Source organism: Kogia breviceps, chromosome X (assembly GCF_026419965.1).
Source record: "Kogia breviceps isolate mKogBre1 chromosome X, mKogBre1 haplotype 1, whole genome shotgun sequence".
Classification (NCBI taxonomy): Eukaryota; Metazoa; Chordata; class Mammalia; order Artiodactyla; family Physeteridae; genus Kogia; species Kogia breviceps.
In genome coordinates this window covers 123,637,092-123,653,748 of record NC_081330.1, presented here as the reverse complement: position 1 = coordinate 123,653,748, position 16,657 = coordinate 123,637,092, and the positions used below count along the sequence as shown (strand labels likewise).

General features: G+C 38.1%; 1 pseudogene; it reads right to left on the bottom strand.

Annotated features, from left to right (window-relative positions):
- Positions 1-4,649: 4,649 nt before the first annotated feature.
- On the bottom strand, positions 4,650-4,982 carry LOC131748676 (cytochrome b-c1 complex subunit 7 pseudogene; annotated as a pseudogene).
- Positions 4,983-16,657: the final 11,675 nt, after the last annotated feature.

Here is a 16,657-nt window from a genome sequence, read left to right as displayed (position 1 = left end):
CATTCCATAAAAAGAGCAGGCATACACACTATTAAAAAGGACTGGTGGAGGAATAGGAGATGGCAGGGGGCGGCCTGCTTTGGTCAAAGACCAAGAGTATCTGCCTCTGTCTTCTCCCTCCTTCCCTATTTTCCTCTCCCACTCTCAGGGACTCGTCATAAGAAGTTTGCTAAATCAGTGTTTATACTTACAGATTTTACCCAGGATTCTCCCTTTGGACTCACAAAGAGATGGATAAAAATGGCAATCCAGCCTTTTACACACTTTTTTAAAACCCTCTGTACATTTGTAATAAGAGATTCTTGGGTGGAGAAATGTATTATCCTAATTTTGAAAGTTCTGGAGTCAGAGAATGGGCAGCCTTTCCTTAGGTTTTTTTGTTCCCATCAGGACATAGTCACTCTTGAAGCTACTCAGAGAAAGAATGTCAGGAGAAACATTACTGAGGAAAATTATCCTGTCTAGTGTCCCTGGAAAGTATTTACTGAGAGGAGCTTCTTAAATAGAAAAATCTGATGGCCTAACTCATGTGTGGAGCTAGTTAGCAGAGCACAAGTGACATAGGAGCACGATGTAGGAAAGTGACAGGGGTGATAACTGCGGGTCAAATGTCATGCGAAGACAGCATGGAGACATTATGAGGGGCAGGGTAGGATGAACGCCTGGAAAAATCATTTAACTGTGCCCTGGAGAATCATGCTAACTGTTGACATGGATGCAACTTCCATGATATGGGCTAAAGTTTAGACACACTGTTACTTACAAGTGCAAAGAAAATATAGCTTTATTTTTTTCTTATTAATATTTGTTTAAAAGTATTTATGCATATGTCACATATATGTCATATATATATAATTTTACATAGATGCATGAAGGTGAATATGTACATGCTCTTTGTAGACCAGGGGTCAGCACACTTTTTCTGTAGAGGGCCAGAGAGTAAATGTTTCCAGCTTATGGACCCTGTGGTCTCTGTTGCAACTACTTAACTGTGCCCTTGTAGGCGAGAGCAGCCACAGACAATACATAAATGAATGAGCATGGCTGTGTTTCAATAAAACTTTATTTACAAAAACAGATGGTGGACTGGATTTGGCCCACAGGTGGTAGTTTGTCAACCCCATTTTAGATCTTTTTTTCCTTTTCTTTCACTGTTTACCTCTCTCTCTCTTCCCCACACACGTGCCAATTACCTCAAATTTCACCCTGTACATACAACCCATGTGAATTAGCATGCATGTCCTTCCATATTTTCCTTCATAAAATAGCTTTATATTTTCTTCCTAGAACTCATTAGGTCTTTGATCCACAGGGAAGTAGGGAGATTAAAAACTTAAGTTGTAAATTAATGATTTCTTTATTAGTTAGGGTAAAAAAAAATCCTAGCTGCTGTAACAAACTCCCTAATCTTAGCAGCCTTACCCAATAAAATGTTTAGTTCTCATTCATACAAAGTACAATCAGGTGTGTATGACTAGTGGGCACCCTTCCATGGGGGTAACTCAGAGATCCAGTTTCTCTCCATCTTGTGGCTTTGTTACCCCTCATGTCCTAAAGGTCCTAAACTCTGCTGGATCTTCTGCACATCACTGATAGAAGAGATAATGCAGAGGATCACACAGGAAATTTTTAGGGGCAGGGCTTAGAAACAGAAAGCATCTCTGTCCACATTCAATTGGTCAGAAGTTAGTCATGTGGCTACTTGTAACTGCAAGGGATTCTGGGAAATATAATCACGCTGTGTGCCCAGAGACACATTCCCCAGCCCTTAATACACTTAGTTTGGCAGACTTCTTTCCCTTCTAGTTTGAGAAATAATTTGAGTGCTGGAACTCACTCTTTGAGTGCTGATATGTAACTCCTTCATGTCTTACTCATTCTTAGACCCAGTTCAAATGTCATCTCCTCTCTGTACCCTCCCCACATACCCCATGCAGAATTTATAGTGTCATTAATTCCTTGTAGTATTAATAGTTTCTTCATTTTTAGTCCTAAAGATCTTTATATATGTCCCTTTATTTTTGACCTGGTCACAATATTTTCATCATGTGGTTCAACTTGTAAGTTCAGATCCACGCTAACCTTGAGGTCAAGGTTAGTGATTTTGTTAAAATAATTTTGTTGGCCCTAGTCCTAACATACTGCCTCATACAAAGCTTGGACTTCGAAGCCAACTCTTCTGGTTGAATTTCTGACTATCCTTATGAAAGTTGCTTACACTCTTTGTTCCTCAGTTTCCTAAACTATAAAATGGAGATAATAAAAATAGTACCTACCTCATAGAGTTGTAAGGATCAAATCAGATGATATTTATAAAGTTCTTAGGCATGGAGTATAGTAAGCACTATATAAGTGCTTAATAAAAATAAATGTTTGTGCTGGAGAGGGTGTGGAGAAAAGGGAACCCTCTTACACTGTTGGTGGGAATGTAATTGGTGCAGCCACTGTGGAAAACAGTATGGAGCTTCCTCAAAAAACTAAAAATAGAACTACCATATGATCCAGCAATCCCACTCCTGGGCATATATGCAGACAAAAAACTATAATTCAAAAAGATGCATGCACCCCTATGTTCATAGCAGTACTATTCACAATAGCCAAGACATGGAAACAACCTAAATGTCCATTGACAAATGAATGGATAAAGAAGATGTGGCATATATATATACAATGGACTGCTACTCAGCCATAAAAAGAATGAAATAATGCCATTTGCAGCAACATGGATGGACCTGGAGATGATCATACTAAGTAAAATCAGACACAGAAAGACAAATATCATATGATATTGCTTACGTGCGCAATTTAAAACATGATACAAATGAACTTATCTATGAAACAGAAACAGACTCACAGACACAGAGAAAACACTTGTGGTTGCCAATGGGGAGGGAGGGTGGGGGAGGAACAGATTGGGAGTTTGGGGTTAGCAGATGCAAACTAATATATAGAGAATGGATAAACAATGAGTTCCTACTGTATAGCACAGGGAACTGTGCTATATTCATTATCATGTGATAAACCATAATGGAAAAGAATATGAAAAAGAATGTATGCAAATGTATAACTGAATCACTCTGCTGTAAAGCAGATATTAACACAACATTGTAAATCAACTATACTTCAATAAAATAAATTAAAAATGAATAAATAAATATTTGTAATAAGTGTATTCTACCTGGTCAGCTGAAGCCAATCAGGATTCTTCCCTTTCTAGTAGTAATCATGTCATTATGTGGATCTGACCTCGAGAGAAGGCTTTCCCATCTGCATTGCCCCAAATTCCGGTCACTGCTGAATTGTTTCCTGAAGATCTAGTGCTACATATGGTGCCATATAAGCCACCATATCCTTGTGAAGCTTTCTAAAAGGCAAATAGCATATGAATTAAATATCCTCTTGACTCTAAGAAGAACAAATACTTACAGTAAAAACTAGTCCTGCATAGATAAGCTGATATGGTCATACTGGTTGTCATAAGAACTATTTCAGATGTTTAGATGTATAAGAGTGATTAAAATTTGCTGTGTGTGTATGGAAGATAAGTTGTAAGTGTGTGCCCATTGAGGACATGTGACTGGATGGTCAGATAGTATAGATACTAATGCAAAGGCCAAGGCAAGAGGAGGACTTGCTAGCAGGATAGTGCCAGCAGGAAGGCAGAACAAACAGCTCAGAAACAAAAGAGTAGGAATTCCCTGGTGGTGCAGTGGTTAAGAATCGGCCTGCCAATTCAGGGGACACAGGTTCAATCCCTGGGCTGGGAAGATCCCACATGCCATGGAGCAACTAAGCCCTTGTGCCACAACTGCTGAGCCTGTGCTCTAGAGCCCGTGAGACACAACTACTGAGCCTGGGAGCCTAGAGCCCGTGCTCCACAACAAGAGAAACCACCACAAGGAGAAGCCTATGCACCGCAACAAAGAGTAGCCCTCGCTCACTGCAACTAGAGAAAGCCCGCATGCAGCAACGGAGACCCAACACAGCCAAAAATTTTAAAAAAAAGAAAAAAAGAAACAAAACGGTGCCTGGCATAAAAATGGGACTCGCTAATGCAAGACCTCTTTCCTACATTACTTCATTACCTACCTCCTCCAACTAAACCCCTCACTCCTAGTCAATTGACCGTGGCCTGCCCTTGGGTTTACTCTCAACAACCAGGTAACTCATGGTCATATGACTTCAACTGCAAGCATATTTATCCCCCATTACACTGAGATGTCAGGTTTATGTGGTGAGTTTGACATAAACTCACCCCAACACCAGAATTCATGTTACTCTTCTAGAAATCTTTCATAAAGATGTAATAGATGACCAATATTCTGATTTATTTACAAAAACATGAACTGCAGCCTTACTTATAGTTGCAGAACAAAGGAAACACTTTAACAATGGAGAAAGGGTTAACTAAGTTATGAAGCATGCATATTCTGGGATATTATGCAGCCATTTACATTCCTGTATTTAAAGTCCATAAAGACAAAGAAATATATGATTACAATATACATTAGGTTTTTCTAATAATTATAATAGAGATTTATTTAAATTAATACATTTACAGCCCAGATAGTTCTACATTGTACATTTTAGGTTTAACCAGCTTCATAAAAATACTTTAGGATAGCCACATCCAGATTTAGACTACATGACTATTTCTTTGCCCATTCTCTCTCTTTTCTTTCCTGAATAACCTCTTTCAGATATGGTTCAAGGTAGAATTTATCCTCCTCATATTTTGTCCACTGCTCTTTAGGCAAGATCTGTTGCCTCATGGTCAGGTCCAGTGCTCTCTTAATGTGAAACACCCTGTCATTATAAAGGTTCTCAGGAAGCCTTCTTATGGCTTCTTTTACATCATCATTCTCATATATTATATCATCTCGCATTAAGCCCAGTTTATTGAACCCGGCAGCATTGTAATACCATTTTCGAATACCCTTCAGCCACTTGCTTGACGCTGCAACAGCAGGCCTACTCACCATTTTAACCCGAGACAGAAGCGTTGCCTGCTGGGTAAGCCTTATACATTAGGTTTTGTTATAAGATTACAGAATGACTTGCACAACATAATTCTGATTTTATTAAAACTTACATATATATGCATTGACACAAAGGTGAAAACTAAAAGGAAAAATATCAAAAAATTAATATTAATCATATCTAGCTATTGGATTTATGGGTCACTTGCATTATATTCTTATTTCTTTTATGGATTCCAGATGTTCTTTCCTAAGCACATATTGCCTTTATAAGCAGAACAAATATATTGTAATTAAAACAATTTTAATTTTTATTGACAATTCATGTGAGAAACTGTTAGGTTAGGAAGTAGTGCTTTGGGACATCATTTCACAGGGAGAGTTCCAGGGTATAGTTGCAAAAGCTGCAGAGTTGATCAGATCTACAGCAGTCATGGCCAACCCATAGCTAATGACTTGTGAGCAAGAAAAAAATGTTTATTCCTATGAATTACTGTAAATGAGGGTTGTTTGTTATTGCAAGAAAGCTAAGTCAGAAGATAAGGTTTGAAAGTTTCATGATCCTGTTAGTTGTTCTCTTTACTATGAATCTTCTCCTAATAAAATTCATATAATGCTAGATTGGAACACTTTGGGGTTTGTTTTCCTTTCTAATTTTTCAGATGAGTAAGCTGAGGCTCAAACATGTAAAATAACTAACCTAAAGGCACAGTGATTTAATTACAAAACCAGAATTGGAGTTTTCTTTGTCTAGAGTCTCTTCACTATTTTTCTAGTGGATGGGGCAACTGAGAGATTATTGGGGAGATCTTGTATGCTGGTGCCCCAAGTACCATCCACCTAGGTCCAGTTTTTTTTTAAACCATAGTATTACTGAACAGTTCAATTTCTGTCCTCTCTGTTGTAGATTACAGACCTGGAATCAGAAGCATGTAATAAAAGCTGGGCAGAATCTATATATGAAAAAATTTAGGAACTTATTAAAAGTCACTAAAGACACCAAACAATTGTTTACAGTTAGAAAATCAAAACAATGTAGATATACCACTTCTCTTCCAAGTGGTCTATAGAAATCAATGGAAGTTCAATGAAAATCACAACAGATTCTAATTCAAAAATTTATATGGAAGAGAAAGGAGTTTCTTTCTCCTTTCTGTATGTACATTCATGAAGAAAAATAGGGTAAGCTTATTTACTATGGGAGATATTTCTATATAATAAAGTGAAAGGGTATGGTAATTAGGACAGTGAAGAATTCATACAGGGATAGAAAAAAATAGACCAATGATACAGGAATGCCCAGAAACAGATACAAGGAGAGCATTTCAGATCAGTGGAGAATGGATGGGCTTCTCAATAAACAGTGGTCTGACTAATTAATTAATTAATCTATAAAGAAAAAAATGGATCCTAATTACAGATCATCCACACAATTAGTTCCAGGTAGTTTAAAAACTTAAGTGAGGAAAGCAAAACTTTATAATTTCTACAAGAAAAATAGGAGACTATCTTTATGAGCTTTGGGTAGAAAGGAGTTTTATAAACTACATATAAAAGTATAAGCTATTAATGAAACAAAACAATTGATAAATGATGATTACATTAAAACAATAAAGAACTTTTGGACTTCCCTGGTGGCTCAGTGGATAAGAATCTACCTGCCAATGCAGGGGACATGGGTTCAAGCCCTGGTCCAGGAAGATCCCACATGCCACGGCACAACGAAGCCCATGCACTACAACTACTGAGCCTGCGCTCTAGAGCCCGCGACTCACAACTACTGAGCCCGCGTGCCACAACAACTGAAGCCCGCGTGCCTAGAGCCCATGCTCCACAACAAGAGAAGCCACCGCAATGAGAAGCCCACACACCACAACAAAGAGTAGCCCCCACTCGCCGCAACTAGAGAAAGCCCACCTGCAGCGACGAAGACCCAACGCAGCCAAAAATATATAAATAAAATAATAAATTTATTTAAAAAAATTAAGAACTTTTGGTGATCAAAATATGCTATAAAGAAATTGAAAATATAAGCCACAAACTAGGAGGAAATATTTGCAACTTATATCATCAACAATTTTTATCCAAAATACATTAAGAAATTATAAAAAATTCATTTAAAGATCCATATAAAGATACAAAAATCTGTATAAGTCCATATAAAGATAAGCAAACTAAGGAAAAATGATCAAAGGACATTTAAAGAAAGAGGAAATCTCAATGACCAATAAACTTAGAAAAACATGCTTGATCTCATTACACGTTGGGGCAATTTTAAGGAAAACTACAATGAGATGTCTTTGCAGTCCACCAGTGCTATGGACTGAACTGTGTCTCCCCCAAAATGTATATGTTGATGTCACCCAATGTGACTGTATTTGGAGTAAGGAATTAATTAACATTAAATGACATCATTAGGGTGGGACCCTAATCCCATAGGATTAGTGTTCTTATAAGAAAAGACACAGAGAGAGCTCTCTCTCTCTCTCTCTCCCCTCCATCCCTCTCTGCCAAGTGAGGACAGAGTGAGAAGATGGCCATCTGCAAGCCAGGAAGAGAGCCCTCATTAGAACCCAACTTGGCTGGTAACCTGACCTTAGACTTTCAGGCTCTAGAATTGTGAGAAAATAAGTTTTTCTTGCTTAAGCCACCCAGGCTATGGTATTTTGTTATGGTAGCCCAAGCTTACTAAGACAATCAGATAGGCAAAACGTTTTAAAGCCTGACAATACCAAGTGGTATGCATATGAGTGAGGAGAAATCTTATAGATTCCTAGTGGAATTATAAATAAGTACTTTCAAAAAATTTGGCAATATTCATTAATTTTTAAAATAGTGTAACCTCCAACCCAGATATTCTACTTCCTGCTATTACCCTAGAGAATCTCTTCTAGGTGCACATAGGAAACATAAACAAAAATGTTTTTAGCCACATTTTTATAACAGAAAAAAGCACAAACAAAACAAAAGCCAAGAACAGCAATAACACTAAAAATAATATAAATGCCTGTTTTAGGAGAAAGGTTAAGAACATTCTGGAATAATAATAAAATGGAACACTCCACAGTAGAGAAAATTAACAACCTAGTGCTAAATTCATCAACATGGGTTAACCATAGAAACATAACACTGAATAAAAAAGCAAATGGTAGAGGAATACCATTTATAAGAATTTTTAAAAACAGTTTAACTAAACTATTTGCATTTTAAGAATGCATGTGTATATCCACATGTACCACAGAAATCTTAAAGAGAATCACTATAATAATACAAATGCTAAATGTGGATAATGACTACCCTGGAGGAATAAGAGAGGGTCAAGAAAGGACAAACAGAGGGCTTCAAATTTTGGATATGTTACATTTCTTAGCTTGGTGATTGGTACATGGGAGCTTATTTTATTAATATTTTATAGGATACACATACTTATTTGTATTTACCACATCTTTTATAATAAATGACAAAATTAAAATTATTGAGAAGTGTATTCTGGCAATTAATGTGATTTTCTAAGTTAATGGGTACATATCCTAAAGTTCTAGATTGTACTGGAGAAATATAACTAAAGAAACAAGATGCATGACTCATGACAGGATTTAAATCTGACTAATTGGAACTAATTGCTGAGAGGCACACTGTGATTTGCTCAATTTTAACATTAAGTTCAGGGAACGAGAAACCACCATGAAAAATCAATGAAACATCATCTCAAAATGTACCTTGCCTGATTATGCGATGATTATGTTTAGCTTCAATTAATTATGACAATTAAGTAGTTCTTACTCTAGTGGTAGCATTAACTCATTACATTAATTTGTTAGCAGAAGAATTAGCTTGTGACCTGAAAGGGGAATGGTTTTTTCTGATACATTGGCATTTGAAAAAAATGATAAATATGCCTCTTTTGAAGGGACATATATGTAGACTCTTTTTGTGAAACATTTTTTATTAAGTGAGTTTTACTTTCATATCAGCTAATATTACACACTATTAAATATTATATAATATAAAATATATTAACCCTGGAGGGAAAAAAGTAATGATGAATTCTGTTTCAGAATTCTATACTGAACACATAGCCTCCCCCTCCTTAATAAAATCCTTAGAAATGAGAGCAAAGATAGGATAAATTAATGATTGCATCAACAATTACAAAAACAAAGAGAAGAACGTTGACAAACCAGAAACTCTGAGAAACTTCTGAAAGGTAGAAAACCAAGAGAACTGTACTGAAAAAGGAGATGGCAGACCCAAATGTTTGGAAGTGAGGTCCATATCAAAAGGAGAGAACAACACTAAGAACTCTTCCCTCCTGGGTGTCCATGATCCCAGGAGTAGAAAGGGGCTGGCTCCTGCATGTTGGTTAGTGTAGGGCAGCAGCAAGAGTAGTCAGGGATATTCCTGCATGAACTGAGCCATACACTAGCAAAGGGGAATGCCTATCAGTCTCTTGTGGGATCTTGAATCAAAGAATAAAGTCATATCCCTGAGAGGGACAGGGAAACCAATCATAGAGGATAAGCTGCTAAGGTTCAATGCCTGGCAGTTCAGCTGTCCATCCACTAGTCTTACTTCAAATGCAGTGAAAATAGAAATCACTGTAGCATCTCTTGTCTATCCAGAGATTTTGATTACAAAGTTGAGTATACAAGCCCAAATTTCTACACATTTAACGAAAGCCGATTATGAAGGGGAGACAAGAGACCCAGCAAACGAAAGAATTTCCAACCAAGGAAACAGGATAAGAGGAGCGAATGGGACAGGGTTTTAAAATAAGCTTAATTTGTATCCTTAGAGAGTAAAAGGGATTTGTACTTATGAAGAGAAACAAGTGTTGTCAATTATAGTCTTAGATATTAAAAATAATAATTAGAAAATAAAAAGCTCAACAGGATAACTGCATAGAAGATTCAGAAATTCCAATATCCTTAAATATTTCTGGAAAAAGAAAATAGAGATAATGGAAGTACAACTCAATATGTTAGGATTTCCCAATGGTAAATAAAGAATAGTCAATAGAAAGAATAAAGACTGACCCAACCACTTGCTGAGCAAAATAAATTGAACAATACTCGGTGCCACACACACAGACACAGACACAGAAACACATACACACACACTTGTTTGGCTTCATTGTGCGTGGGGCACACGAACTTGGGTTCAACAAGAGAAGGAGACAGTGGGGTTCAGGAAGCAACGCTGGGGTCTCCCTGGTGGCGCAGTGGTTAGGAATCCGCCTGCCAATGCAGGGTACACGGGTTCGAGCCCTTGTCTGGGAAGATTCCACATGCCGTGGAGCAACTAAGCCCGTGTGCCACAACTACTGAGCCTGCGCTCTAGAGCCCATGAGCCACAACTACTGAGCCCGCGTGCCACAACTACTGAAGTCCGCATGCCTAGAGGCCGAGCTCCGCAACAAGAGAAGCCACTGCAATGAGAAGCCAGCACACTACAACGAAGAGTAGCCCCCGCTCGCCGCAACTACAGAAAGCCCGCGTGCAGCAATAAAGACTCAGCACAGCCAAAAACAATAAATAAATAAAATAAAGTAAATAAATTTATTTAAAAAAAGCAGGAACGCTAAGCAGAGAAATTATAAGACTTCTTGTTAAATCAAAATTAGCACTAATTATAAATTTTAAAAACATGTCCCATAATACATCTCCACATCAAGGGGATGACAGAGACAGAAGGTAAATCTAAGCATGCTAATTATTTTGCTTTACTCGGAGAAGGATCTGTACACTGATTTACTTTAGTTTGGAGGAGGGCAAACCATCAAAGAGCCAGAAGGAAAAAAAAGAGCAGCAAAAAAGTAGCTACAGTGCGAAAAGAAAGAGATGCCTATAGTACATAATAGACTAAATATATGAGTATTAAAAATAAATAAATGAGTCTATAAACTACAATCCAGATAAATAAACACATGAATAAAATATATCAAGCAAAATGTCACAAAATGAAAGGATTCAAAAAAAAAAAACACAGTGAAGAGTTCTGTTCAGGCAATGGCCGAGTCACTTGTATGCAACTATCAATCCCACAGATAACAATTAAAAACTGGAAATACAATTTTAAGATAAACTACTTTAAAAGTGTGGTGAATGAATAAAGCTGGAAGAAATGAGACAGAAGTTGACCCTTGAAAGAAAACTGCACTGGGTTAAATTTACATTTATAGGACTTTTTGCCTGAGGGCACTCCAGCCAGCCCAACAAGGGGCTGCTAAAACTCCAGCAGAAAGCCAGTCTTAACTGCTTGAGGAATTCAAAGATAGAGTTCTGAACTACTAGAGCAGTGGGAAAGTAAGTAGGCTTACCCTAAAGGAGGGAGCCATAGAAGGGGAGACTGGAAATCTGATATTAACTCCACCCAAATACTGTGTAAGTAAGATTCCAAGAGTCCTAGGGAAAGCCAACATCTGCAAAGCTAAAAGAACTGAGTGGGTTCAGCTGCCGCCTACTGCCAAAAAGAGTTTTGAATTTGAATCCAGCCAAACTGTTAAAGCAAGTTCCTGTGCCCGACACATAGTCAGGCCAAACAAACGGAAACGTCCGAGTTTGGAGCAGAGAAAGGCCATGCAAGGAGAGGGGTGGCTCATGCCCTAAAATGCCCCGAGCTTCCCAATGGCTTTCGGCAAAGCACTTTTAAAAGCCAGGTTGGTCTGGGTCTTTATTTCTGTCCTGCCCCTAGGTTCATCAGAACCAATTTTTTTTTTTTTTTAGATTCCATATATATTTATTAGCATACGGTATTTGTTTTTCTCTTTCTGACTTACTTCACTCTGTATGACAGACTCCAGGTCCATCCACCTCACTACAAATAACTCAGTTTCGTTCCTTTTTATGGCTGAGTAATATTCCATTGTATATATGTGCCACATCTTCTTTATCCATTCCTCTGTCAATGGACACTTCAGTTGCTTCCATGTCCTGGCTATTGTAAATAGTGTTTCAATGAACATTGTGATACATGACTCTTTTTTTTTTTAAACATCTTTATTGGAGTATAATTGCTTTACAATGGTGTGTTAGTTTCTGCTTTACAACAAAGTTAATCAGTTATACATATACACATGTTCCCATATCTCTTCCCTCTTGCGTCTCCCTCCCTCCCACCCTCCCTATCCCACCCCTCTAGGTGGTCACAAACCACCTAGCTGATCTCCCTGTGCTATGTGGCTGCTTCCCACTAGCTATCCACCCTACGTTTGGTAGTGTATATATGTCCATGCCACTCTCTCACTTTGTCCCAGCTTACCCTTCCCCCTCTCTGTGGCCTCGAGTCCATTCTCTACATCTGGTTCTTTATTCCTGTCCTGCCTCTAGGTTCTTCAGAACCATTTTTTTTTTATTCCATATATATGTGTTAGCATACAGTATTTGTTTTTCTCTTTCTGACTTACTTCACTCTGTAGTACAGACTCCAGGTCCATCCACCTCACTACAAATAACTCAATTTCGTTTCTTTTTATGGCTGAGTAATATCCCATTGTATATATGTGCCACATCTTCTTTATCCATTCATCTGTTGATGGACACTTAGGTTGCTTCCATGTCCTGGCTATTGTAAATAGAGCTGCAATGAACGTTTTGGTACATGACTCTTTTTGAATTAAGGTTTTCTCAGGGTATATGACCAATAGTGGGATTGCTGGGTCATATGGTAGCTTTATTTTTAGTTTTTAAAGGTACCTCCATACTGTTCTCCATAGGGGAAGGACAGGAATAAAGACACAGACGTGGAGAATGGACTTGAGGACATGGGGAGGGGGAAGGGTAAGCTGGAATGAAGTGAGAGAGTGGTGTGGACATATATACACTACCAAGTGTAAAATAGATAGCTAGTAGGAAGCAGCCGCATAGAACAGGGAGATCAGCTCTGTGACCACCTAGGGGGGTGGGACAGGGAGGGTGAGAGGGAGATGCAAGAGGGAGGGGATATGGGGATATAAGTATATATATAGCTGATTCACTTTGTTATACAGCAGAAACTAACACAACAATGTAAAGCAATTATACTCCAATAAAGATGTTAAAAATATTAATCTCAAACCAGCAAAATAATATGTAGTGGGTCAAACTTGATCTCTGACATCCAAATAAATCTTGCATGGACCCCATATTTAAAAAAAAAAAACCAGGCTGGCGAGGGTGGTGTCGCAGGGTCTGTGATCAGCTTGTGCACAATTCTCTGATTGGCTGATGGTGCAGTAGCGGGGCGGTGTCACAGGGGTTCACATTATCAGTCCTTAGGCTCCAGGAGGCCTGGGGATATGTGCTCATGGTCATCAAGTAGTTAACATCTTCCATTTGTTGGAGAGGGGGGATTTTTACATCTGCAAAAACTCAGGAAATGTGCATCAAATACTATTATCTAGGTACCTCAGAGAAGAGCTAAAGCAGAGGATATGGGGGAAGGCCTGTTCCAGGAAGGCCCCCATGGGGTCTTGCTCGGTTACAAAATTAATTGCCTACTAGAATAAAAATCATCCCTTTTCAATGGAAGGTGATGTAATCTAAAAGCTCTACAATATTTTTTCCTAAATTTGGTGACATATTTAAACTCATGCATCTGAGCTTCTCAGATACATGAGTGAACCCTACACAGGATAAATACAAAGAAAACCATACCTAGGAGCATCAGCGTCAAACTGCTGAAAACCAAAGATAAAAAGAAAATCTTGAAGGCAGCCAATGAGAAACAGTACATTTAACACATTGCAATGATTCAATTAATGACTGATCTTATATCAGAAACAATGGAGGCTAGAAGACATAGAATGGAAACCTCTAAAGCCATAAAAGAAAAAAGTAAATCAATGCAGAATTCTATTTAAACATCCACTAAAAATGAAGGCTATTTTCCCTCCTTTCTTCCTTCCTTCCTTCCTTAATAATTCAGTCCAAAAGCCAAGCAATGTAATTGCCTGCAAGGGTGGCGCTGGAACCCTGTAGGGGTGAGAAGGACAGTTATACAGAGGAGGAGTGGTAGCTCAGATTGCCCATGTCAGACCTCAAGTAAGTTAAGAAAGGTGTCTGGATGGGAGTAGATGTTTTGATGGGAAGATTGGTTACATACTAGAAAATTGATCTTATAAGTAAATATACTGAAGATAATTGGAGTCAGGTTTCTCACTGCTGGATAGAAGAGGTATTAATATATAGCGAGAAATTTAGAATATACTTTATTGTATTATGTTGGAATCAGAGGTATCAGTGTGAATTCAAAAATCTATATAATTAGTAGAAATAAGCATGTATAGTACCTAGATCTTGGTTTTTAAATACTATTTTCCAATAAAATGAACCAGAACTCCTTAGAGAAAAGGCCAATTCAAGGTCAGGACAGGGAAATACAAGATTAGCTTGAAATATCTCACTCACCAGAAAGTAACAACTACTCAAAAAAATTAACCGGATATTCCAAAACGATACAGGTAGCTGTTTGAGGAGGCTCATATTAGAAAAATCTAGAGCAATTTGATCATGAAAATAAAGAGATTAATGGATAACTTAATAAACTAAGAGTCTGTGAGTCTATACTAATGAAAAAAACAGATAAATAAATTAATGATGGGGAAGAAAAAAACCCTTCCTTACAGAAAAACGCCAACCAATAAACAGAGAATGATGGAATTAGAAAACCACCAATGGATGCTTAAACTAATGGGTAAACATCTGATGAGGAAGAGTACTGACCCCATATTTACTCATTGACTACAGTGGGGAGAAGCATAACTGCACAGTGGAAAGCCTGGAAGACTCCACCTTAATCAAGTGATCAAAGTTAACGCTACCTATACTGGGGCAAACCAACCTCATGTGGTTTCTGATATCATACACTGAGAAGGACACAATATCACCTCTGTGCTGTTCCTGCCAATAATGAATAATCTGGAATTTAGTCATGAGGAAACATGGTGAGGAGCATCCTCCATGGTTGTTGGCCTGTCTCTTCAACAATGTCAAGATTAAAAAGAGCAAAGAGTCTCAGGGATATAGAGATCTGGAAAGAATCGCTTTCACTCTTTTTAAAAATGACAAAAGGATGGGAAAACTGTGAATTCATGAGTTTCATGAACCATAGGGCAGCTGTTTTCATAACAACGTTGACCCAATATCCATGAGAAGCAAGCCCTGATCTATCTGGGGTAGACCCAACTGCACACCACTAATAAGAATGCAACCAGGGTAGTTTGCAGATTTGCAGAGGGTGAGACTGAACCCTCTTCAAAGGTTTTCTCCACACTCACCACCAGGTGCATACAAAACAGGTTAAAGAAAGTATTAAGAAAATGTCCTTGGGACTTTGCTGGTGGTGCAGTGGTTGGGAATCCGCCTGCCAATGCAGGGGACACGGGGTCGATCCCTGGTCTGGGAAGATCCCACATGCCGTGGAGCTACTAAGCCCGTGCACCACAACTACTGAGCCTGCGCTCTAGAGCCCGCGAGCCACAACTACTGAGCCCGTGTGCCACAACTACTGAAGCCCGCACGCCTAGAGCCCGTGCTCCACAACAAGAGAAGCCACCACAGTGAGAAGCCTGTGCACCACAGTGAAGAGTAGCCCCAGCTCACCGCAACAAGAGAAAGCCCGTGCACCCAACACAGCCAAAAATAAATAAATTTATAAAAAAAAAAAAAAAGAAAATGTTCTTTGTGGAGTAGATAAGGGGATGGAACAGCCAAAGCTGAGGGGGGCACAGACTCTTCTCCTCTATCTTCTCTATAGAATGAAATCCTGTCATAAAAGTTATAGAACTGCCATAAAAGTTCAGTTAGTTTTTTTAAAGTGAAATTTGTATTGAAATATAATGTTATCTTTATCCATTCACTTATTGATGGACATTTTTGGTTGCTTCCGTGTTTTGGCTATTGTAAATAGTGCTGCAATGAACATTGGGGTGCATATATCTTTTCCAATTATAGTTTTCTCTGGATATATGCCCAGGAGTGGGAATTGCAGGAGCATATGGTAACTCTATTTTTAGTTTTTGAAGGAATGGATAAAGAAGATGTGGTACATATATACAATGGAATATTACTCAGCCATAAAAGAGAATGAAATAATGCCATTTGCACCAACATGGATGGCCCTAGAGTTATCATACTAAGTGAAGTAAGCCAGACAAAAACAAATATCATATGATATTGTTCATATGTAGAATCTAAAAAAAGAAAAAAGATACAAATGAATTTATCTATAAAACAGAAATAGACCCACAGACATAGAAAACAAACTTATGTTTACCAAAAGGGAAAGGGAGGGGAGGGATAAATGAGTCGGTTAGGATTAACATACACACACCACTATATATAAAATAGATAACTGACAAGGATCTACACAGGGAACCATACTCAATATTTTGTAATAACCTACAAGGGAAAAGAATCTGAAAAAGAATATGTATATATATATAGCTGAATCACTGTGCTGTACACCTGAAAGTAACGTGATGTTGTAGACCAACTATATTTCAATTTAAAAAAAGTCATACAGAAAAGTACATGAATAAGAGTACAACTTAATGCATTTTAATAAGACAAAAGCACCTGTGTAACCAGCATCCATATAAAAAACCCCCACAAAAACAAAAACAGAACATTATTAACCACCCCCCAGAATCCTGCACCCCCATGCATTGTCCCAGTCACCTCTCCCCCAAAAACAACAAC